Raw genomic sequence first — 9,784 nt, 5'->3', positions numbered from 1 at the left:
CACAGAGAAACCCTACCACAAATGAAAAACAAAACAAAACAAAGCAACAGCAACAACAAACCCCCAAACAACAAAAAAGAACCAGACAAGAAAACCCCACACTTGTGGGCTACTTCTGGGCTCCAGCTTAGGGAACCAAAGACAAGAAGGCAGACCTCTGTGTACAGAATGGGTACTGCAAAGCATTTTTCTGAGGAGTGAAAAATGCAAACCTCCTGAAAGAGCAACATTTAGCACCACTGCATACCATCTATGCCTGTTGAAAAGACTCCTCTCATGAGCCAGAATTAAGATGAGATGCTGTGTGAAGAAGCCAGCCACACGGGTTCAGACTATCTCAAAGGGCCCTCTAGCTTTTCCCTTTTCTCCACCGCTCTAGTGGACCACCAGGCTCAAACTACTGAGACCCATCTTACCATGTCCTCGTTTCTAGGATGAGTTTCTAGACTGTTGATATTCAAGGGTTATGGGCAAATGGGGCTCTATGGATACAGTCCAACCCAGGTCCCCTCTGTTGGCTGCTCATGCCCCAACTCCTATGTTCTGTGGTCTCATAGGCAAGCCTGTAGGCTTCCTTCTGTCTCAAAAAGGCCATGCTGTGGTACTGCTCATTTTTCTTTCTTTCTTTCTTTCTTTCTTTCTTTCTTTCTTTCTTTCTTTCTCAACTTTCTCCTTTTTCCTTCCTTACATACTAGTTCCACAGTGTTCCACTCCTGGTGCTGCCTAGCCATGAATATCCGGACTGGGTCCTTCTTCCATATTCCATTGTACCCGTAGGTGAGGCCTTGGGTAGGGCAGAGGTTGAAGACAACACAGAAATTCTGCAACATTTATGAGTAGGGCTGGCTGGGGCTTTTTTAGGTTGTGGATGGGGTAGTGGTGACATGAGGCCACCATACAGTTGGAGAGACAGTATCCCACCCTCCCAGTCCTGGAGGCTGTTTGCTTAGAAGGAGGATCTCCAACCAGAGGGAAATATTGGTACTCTCATTAGTCTAGATGTGCTCTCTGGAGTAGGCTTTCTGGAGGAAGTGATAGGAATTGCTCTGGGGATGAGCATGGGAAGGAGGCACCCTGCACTGGTGAAGGAAAGGGAAGCCTAGGTGTCAACAATCAGCCCCACTCCTGCCCATATCTGAAGAGTACTTCCCCTACACTTAGTTCTAAACCCGCGCTGGCAAGGCCCCAACCTTAGCTTAGGATAGGGAGAGGATGAGGGATAGTCAGTCTCCCAAGTCAGTGCACAGTGCCTGATGCCCGAAGCCTGCTGCGCTGCAGTGCCAGCAGACAGGACAAATGGGAACCTGTTGCCACCCCCGCACTGCAGGGTTCGGTGCAGCCAAGCCCCCACCCTCGCCTGCTCCCACTCAGGCCCCTTGACAGCGTCTGCTCATGCGCTGGCCCCTCCCCTCGCCTGCATTCTCAGGGCTACCAAGATTTGGGAAATCCTCCACATGTGGGGGCCTCCCCAGGCGCCCTTTGGAGGGTGGAGTCAGGCGGTGCGCTTGCGACTCGCTGCAGAGTAGACTCTGAGCTCACGGCCGCCCTTGCTGGGAGCCTCAGGACCTCGGATTGTCCTGGCCAACGCCCCCCACAGGCCCGGTGCGTGCCGCGGGCGCTTTCAGGTCTCCAGAGACGCTGGAGAGGCACACTGACAACCCCTCTTCCCCTAGACCAATGCACGATTCCCGCCCCGCCCCGTGGCAGAATTTCAGCTGTTGCGACTAGGTCACATGGCTAGGAGCGCAACTCCTAGAGACAGCTTTTCTATCAAATCCAGTGTCTTTTCCACAAAACCCACTTTCCACTGGAAATGGCGTTATGCTTTTCCTGGTCGAGCTCCTCAAGGGACTGGGAGTTCCTCCAAAGCAGGAATGGGCGTATGTCCAGTCCCAAGCTGGCCCCAGCTGCCCCCCCCCCCCGAGTGAGGGCCTGGTACACAGGCCGGGTGCTTCCAGAAGAAATGTTCATTAACAAAGACGGCATGAATGAATGAAATCAGTTGTTGCCTGGGGTAGCCCAAGAGGGTGCTGCTGCTCCTACTTTTTCCTTCTAGTGAGCACATACTCCTCACAGACACGTACTAGCACACGCGTGCACACAAAGCACTCCTCACAGCATACACGCAGGCTGGGACACAAACAGTGCGTGCTGACTCCAGCCCTTAGGGAAGCAACTCACTATGAACAGAATCCCTTTGGTCTCATCTGGGACTCCTCCATTTTAGTGCTTGCCTCCCTCTGTTCTTCCATCCCAGCCGCTCTTTGCCTCCACACCTAAGTACTATACCTTGGGCCCCAAGTGCCTTCTTCATTTGATAGGAAAGAAGAGGTCAAGTCAGTTCCTGGGGAATCTCAAGGTTTTTTTGGGTGGCACCTGGAGGGGTGTCCCAAGCTAGTGAGCCACTGCCTATAGTGGTGAGTGGTGGGTATGTACAGTATAGGAACCTGTGTGCTAGCAACTGCGAAGCTGGTGGAAATGGCAGGGGACAAGGAAAGCTCATGGGCAGGGTGGCAGGGGTGTGTAGTGATAGGACCTAATGGGTCCTGTAGATGGGTTTGGTCCTTTGGGATGTGTTTGGCAGGACTATGGGGGTCCAAGGTGGAAGAACACCCTTGGGATAGGCACTCAGGAGGAATGGGGGTGGGGTTAGGGCCAGAGCTCCTCTGCTTACCTCTGCTAGCCTCAGCTTGGTCCCTGGCTCTGTGCTTCGCAGCCAGGAAGTCTCTGTAGCTCAGGCAGTGGAGAGGCAGAGCTGCCACCGGTAAAGAACACCAGAGCTCCGGAGGGACCTTGCCTGGAGCTTAGGGGCCACCGCAGTGATTGGAAAGGAGCTCCCAGTAATATGCTGAAGCTATACTGGCCTCAAGTTGAGTCAGAAGTGTACAGCCGCAGTTGAACAGTTGTACAGGATATCAGCTAATTCCAGGTCTCAATTCCAGCTTTGGGGGAGAAGGGCCTGTTCTTTTCAGGGCTCCCAAGCAAGTCATGGGTGAGCTCAGGAAGTTCTATGGTGGGGAGATGCTGAGACCAGTCTTTGGTCAGGCACTGCCAAGGGCTGGCTACTCTGCTCGTGAGGAACAGAATCTAGTGAGGCCAGGCAGGCTAGGATGCCAGCACCTCCATGGATTGGGGGCAGCCAAGGGAGCTGTGGTTGCCCGGCTGCTGGGCTGTTGGCTTATGTCTGCAGCAGTGCAGAATTCTCCTGAGTCATCCCTGCAGAAGAGGGAAGGAGGCAGCTTGGCCTCCAACAACCAGTTCTCCCATCTCTGAGGTTTGGTTTCTTGGTCTGTACATTTGGGAAGGGAAGCAAGATTCTGTAATCTCCAGGTGAGTTCCACAGCAGTATCAGACACTGATGTGCAATCTAGAGCACAGTGTGGATCCCACAGCCTGGCAGGACCACCATGCTCTTGGGTCTTGGTTACCCCTTTTAACCTCAGCTTCAGGAAAAGGCCAGCCTCTTCTAGGCAGGAGCCAGCATTATCACCTTCTCCCTGCCATGGATGGGCACCAGATTGGCTTTCAGCTTGCTCTCTCGACCATTCCACTCTACTCTGGGTTCTTGTCCTTTAGCACCAGCCAATGGACTCAGGACTTGATCCTGCTGCAGCACACAGGACAGCATCTTGGTTCCTTCCTACTTCTGGGCCCAGGTCTCTTTGCCAGTCCTGACTATGTCTTATTCCAAGGTTATGGGACCTTTCTTTAGAAACCAAAAGAAGCTGAAAACTGTGCTCTACCATAAAGGACTCTTTTCTTTTTGTCAACACAGGAAAATACACAGGGCAAGAAAGATGAAGACAGTCATTCCCTGCTCCTGTTTACAGAGAACACAGCAGCTTTGCATGTGGCCTGGACAGTCTTCTGATGAACAGACTCATATGCATTTCTAGACAGGTTTGAAGCAATCCCCTGCATCCATACTTTAGTGACTCAGGGCTGAGAGGCTGGGGGAAGTACATCTGCATTGATTCTGCTGGCCCATCCTTGCAGAACACCCACCCGGGCCTCCCACAGTGGTCACTGCTCTCCAAGCAACAAGACCCACTCTTTGCTATACGAGAAGAGAGTCAGGCTGATCCGAAGATGTCTGGGAAACTGAAAGGCCCAGGCCTGCTTGGCTTCTGGAAACAGCGTCTCCTTTCTATCTCTGGGGATTTTTCTTGAGTAGCAGGGCCCAGCCTGTGCTCTGTTGAGGTTTTGGGGAATAAAATTTAAAACCTTTTTGACAGAAATTTGAGTGCAGGTTTTCACTGCTGAACTGGGGACACAGCTGGCCTCCACCTCTGCAGCAGTCAGGTTGACATGCTTAGGGTCTGGTGGTTCCTGAAGATTGTTCAGCTCTATCCCTTGCCCTGTCTATGCCACCTTCTCTGAGTTTGTTCCAGCTAGTCCTTTTGCTTCCTAAAAAACCAAGGCACTCAGCACTAGTACAGGGCTACCAACATGTCATGTCTTTTCTTTCTATTCCTTGGGGATAGCCTTTGGGAGAAGCTATCTCATTTCTTTTACAGACCCCATGCTCTCTTAAATTCCTCAGTTGCTCCTCCAAGACTGAAAATAACCCCAGGAACTTCTAGTTCCAGGCATGGTGGAGGAGCTAAGTTGACAGGTTTTCCTTGGATTGAGAAGTCTTCAGCCTGGTAGTGTCACCCATGTCTGGGCCAGCTCTGCCACTCCAAGCTGTAGTAGTTCTTTAGTTCTTTGACTAAAATCACCTGTAACTGTTAAGGCACACTTTTTTTTTCTGGTCCCAATTCTGGGCCACTCTCCAAGTTAGTGAAACTGTGGAAGAAGCATGGGAAAATAATACCTGCTGAAGCCTCAGGCTTGGTGCAGGGTTGGCAAGCTCAGCAGAGAGGAAGACTTTTGTCTGCCCTGGAGCTCCATCCTACTCTCAGCTCTCCACAGCCCCTTCTGTGCCTCGAGGCATTGTGCTTTGAGTGCTGTGCCCACTGCTCACAGGTGAAGGCTTCTCGCACGGACACCCTGTTCACATCTTGGCACACTTGGAAGCACGCACATGTGCACATACACACACCTGCCCTCAATGACAGCTCCCCAAGCGGCACTTACAGATGAGGTAAAAACTGGGCTATCTAGACAGCCGAATCCCAGGGCTCCAGGGTTACAAGTTCTAAGCAGGGACAAGAGAGTGAGAGAACAGGGAGGAGAGGGTAGGGTATAGAGAGTCAGTATGCAGGGTGGTTGATTTCTGGGTCAAGGCCTCCCGAGGAAGATTCAGTAAACACCTCTGGCTGTTGCTATGCACCCACTCCTTGTCTTGTCTTCTAGAGAAGCATTGTGTGTGTCTGAATCTACATTGCAAATGACATAACCCTTTTACCAGGAGAGAGCCAGATTCACATACCCAGTTTCTGGTCAGGCAAAGGGAGGTGACTCTTGTGCAGAAGAAAGAAAGAACAGGAAAGTCAAGGACTTTCAGGCTTATCCAAGGGATGTCAGTGACTGAAGGGGGCCAGGAATGAGGTGAGCTAACAAGAGTGAAAGAACTTGGTTGCACAGACAAATGTCAGCTCCCTTGCTTTAGACAACCACCATTGCTTTCTGTGTGGGCCAGGAGAAAGGCCTCTGTGAGTGGCCTTTGTGGTCACATCTTTGAATGGCCTTCCCACCTCCTACCAGGATTGTGCCTTGCTGGTTAGGCTTGCCATTCACAAGACACAAGGTAATACGTGGAGCAGACAGCCATGGACAGTCTCAGATCAGGGCTCTTTGCAACCTTTCCCTGGCTCAGATGTCAGTGGTAGGGGAGGGGGACTTCTGGAGAGGCTGTATAGGCCCTTGTGTAGCATTGAGAACCCCAACTGGGCTGAAGAGATGGCTCAGCTGTTAGAGGCTAGGCTCACAACCATAAATATAAGAGAAGCCCAACTGTCTTGTCTGTTGGCTCCTCTGGTGGCACCCTTCTCCAGCTATCACTCTTCCCCACAACTACAGAGCTCAGGACTCCATTGGCTTCCTGTCCCTTGAGTCCCAGGCTGGTTGAGCCTTAAGTGCTCCTGTTCTGCCTAGCCTGAGACTTTCTCAAGTCTCTATGATGAACTGAGGTATATCATGGGGCAGAGGCTGGGCTTCAGGTACCAGAAATTATCTTCTATGCAAGATTAAATGCTGGATGAGCTAAGTACTAGGCTTGGCTAAGGCCTGTAATCTTTCCCTGACTGTAGCTTGATTGTTTTTTAAACCATTACTGCCTCTATATTAGCTTTCCACCTTGAAGCTCAGAAATGTCAGGAGGAGTCTGCTTAGATGTAGGAAGTCTTTCTCTACAGGGCTTTTGGGTAATGAGCAGCTCAGTGGACTATGTGAAGGTCTCATTCAAGTCATGGTGACCACTGTCTAGTAGTGACAGGATGCTTGTGATCTCATTTAGTGCTCCTAGATACTCCTGGAGCACAGAGAGAAGAGATGGAGTTAGTTCCACTACTACCAATCAAGAAACCAAAGCCAAATTGACATCCTTCACCAGGTTAGGTCTCAGTCTGTACAGTGGGAAGTGACCTCTGAACTTGGGCACTAGGGTCACTCTTTCCCACTGGCTTGGGAGTAGCCTGAGGTCTCTGTGTATCCTACCAGGCCCCATCAGCCAGCCACCATGATAGGGAAGAAGTCAACTCCTTCTGCTCCTGGCTTCAAAGAACTGCGACTGCAATTCAGATGGACAAAATGCTGATCAGGAAAAAGAGTGGGGCCGTCCCACCAGAGAGCCCCAGTCTGAGGATACAGGTAAAACTAGGCTGGCAACTTCCCTACCCTTCCCACTTCTCTGCTGAGGACTGCCTGCCACAAGAAAGGCTCAGGATATTTCTGCATGAACATAAATCTGTGGGGATTTTTCCATCTAAATTTAGCAAACAGCTATTCCACCTCCATACCTACTTCCCACATTGGTAACTGATTGGTGTTCTGAGAGAGCCCTACAAGAAGGACACAGATGCCATGTCATGTGATCTGCTTGTCCTGGGGCTAGGCCCTGGGCAGTGAGAAGGTGGGAAGAGCAGTGGGCTGAGGCAGGGGACAGTGAAGTCTCAGAGAGGCAAGCTCCTTGTTCTGGGCCAGGACTTTCCAGAGAGGAGCCATGATGTCACTAAGCTTCCTTAGGGCTGGATGTTTACTGTCCTACCTGCAGATGTTGAATTGTCTGAAGTACTGTTTCCTTTAAGCAGCTGTTCAAGTTGTGTCCAGTGTCATTGCATTAACAGAAAGAACAGAGAACATGGTGACTCTGGGATCCCTTCAGTTGGCCACGGGTGCTTGGCTGTTCTACCTGGAGCAGAGACCCGAGACTTGGTTTTCTAGCAGTGGAAGCCTCCAGGGAGAGTTGCTATGAGTAATATGGGATGTGACTGCGAGGGTGACCCATTCTTTTAACTTGCAAAGCTCAGCTCTGGGGTCATGGAGTTGGAAATCTGGCCAGAGCATGAGGGCTGTGTCTCAATACATGTGTGGCCTGAAGGTACTTGCTCTCTGCAGTTTCAGTGGAGGAAGAGATGGGTCAAGGACAGAAGTTCTAAGGCTACATACAGGCCTGGGAGGACTTTGCAATGGTCAGAGCTGCCAGTTAGGGATTGGCTGCTCAGAAGAGTGACATAGGCTAGCCAGAGGAAGGTTTAGCAGCCAAGACTTGCTTCCTGATGTCTAAGTCCTGGGCAGCCTGCAGGCTATGGATAGGGACCTGTTCTCAATGGGTATTTCTCCAGGGGCTTGGTTTGTACCTCCCATTGCTCATGGCCAAGCCACACACTTTGAAGTCTGATGTAGAAATGTTCCAGGTATACTGGTGCTGGTGGCAGGCAAATATCTTTTTTGTTTGTTTGCTTCTCAAATTTTTATTTGTTTTTAATATGTTTATTTATTTATACATCCTGAGCTCAGTACCCCCCCCCCCATCCAGTCCCTCCCCTTCTGCTCCTCTCCATCCACTCCTCCTCCATTTCTCTTCAGAAAACGGCAGGCCTCCCATGGATATCAACCAGCCATGGCATATCAAGTTGCAGTAAGACTAGGCACCTCCCCTCATATTAAGGCTGGACAAGGCAACCCTGTAGGAGGAAAGGGTCCCAAAGGCAGGCAACACAGTCAGAGACAACCCCTGAGCCTACTGTTAGGATGGAGACCAAGATACACAACTCTAATGTATAAGTAGATCACCTAGCTCAGTCCCATGCAGCCTGTCTGGTTGTTGGTTCAGTCTCTGTGAGCCACTGTGAGTCCAGATTAGTCACTTTTGTGGGTTTTCTTGTGGTGTACTTGACACCTCTGGCTCCTTCAATCCTTCATCCTCCTCTTCTATGAGATTCCCAGATCTCCACCTAATGTTTGACTGTGGGTCTCTGCATCTGCTCCTATCAGTAGCTGGATGGAGTTTTTCTGATGACAATTGACCTAGGCACTGATCTGCGAGTATAGCAGGATAAAATTAGGAATCATTTCATTGACTTTTTCTCCCAGGCCAATATCTTTACACCAATGCTGTTTTTCTTTTCTTAACACTTGGATCTTATGTAGGCAAGGTTGGCCTCTGACTCTATATATGCTCAGGAGGACTTGGGACTTTTGACACTCCTGTCTCCCTCTCCCCAGTGCTGGAATTATTGGTATGTGCTCCTATACCTGGAGTTTTACAATCATTCTGAATATCTCTTTCATGTCCCAGCCCTAGCCAGAGCCTCAAGGAGCCCGGCAAAGCTAATTACAGGCTCAGGTTCCCGTGAGGGTCTGGCTACCTTCTGGAAAGCCCTTGCTTGGCATCTGGATATTGTGACTTCAGAGCTTGCAATGGCATTACCTATTTCTTCTGTTGATAAGTGATTGTTGAATCATATTGGTAGGAAGAGGAGGAGAAATCCTTTGTTGGGAAATTCTGTGTTCCATATTTGTGAAATCACCTTTGTCCACCAGTGTCATGGAGTAGGGTCTATTGTGAGTGCTCACACTCTCAAGGACACTTCTCTGACAATACTGTTGACCAATGCTGACATGCTGACCCACATCCTGAGGTTTATTTCCTGGGCCCAGTTGCACTCAGGGTGGCTTTCTTTGTATCACTCAGAACATATGTCAAATTTGCATGTCCCAGAGACAAACCTCATGTCATTTCTCCCAGTGACAGCTCTATCTACTCACAGGCTGTTTGACAAAGGTTCTGAAGGCTACAAGTAAGAGTAGTGTCTAAAACTTGCCTTCAGAGCAAGGATTTTTGTGTTTAGAATGCCCTCTCCCTCTTAGCAAAGCTTGCCTCCCTGCCCCTGCCCTACTGCCGTGGATGTCACCTCCTAACTGATCACTAGTCTTGACTTCACTGAATTCTGTTCATTCTCTTTCACTGGTTCTCAAAAGCTTCCCTGTCCAGAATCTCAAGACCCATCTATGTGTGCTTACCAAGTGGTCTTATTTCAACTTTTATTTTCCAGGCTCCTCCTGTGGGTGCTATACCTTCTCCTCCACTCATCTCCCCAGAGTCCTGACCAGGAACCATTAGCTACATTTCTGTCTGTGACTTGTCCCATGTGGTCAGACTACTGAGTAGAGGAAGCACTATTCCCCTACCCTTTGCTGCCAGTTTGCTCCTCCTAGTGACTTGGTTTTGCCTTATCCCTCCATTCTGCACTCCATCCCCAGGGTAGATGGCTCTGATAAGGGTTGTGCAGGAGGGACAGGGAGAGGGAAGGGCTAGATTTCACAGAGCATTCCAACAGTTTGCCTTCTGGCCACCTGGTGTCCAGACACACAGGAGCCATTTGCTTGTCTTAGGTCA

This window comes from Meriones unguiculatus, chromosome X (assembly GCF_030254825.1).
Source record: "Meriones unguiculatus strain TT.TT164.6M chromosome X, Bangor_MerUng_6.1, whole genome shotgun sequence".
Classification (NCBI taxonomy): Eukaryota; Metazoa; Chordata; class Mammalia; order Rodentia; family Muridae; genus Meriones; species Meriones unguiculatus.
The sequence above is the reverse complement of the archived record's forward strand: the minus strand, read 5'-3'. Positions refer to the sequence as shown.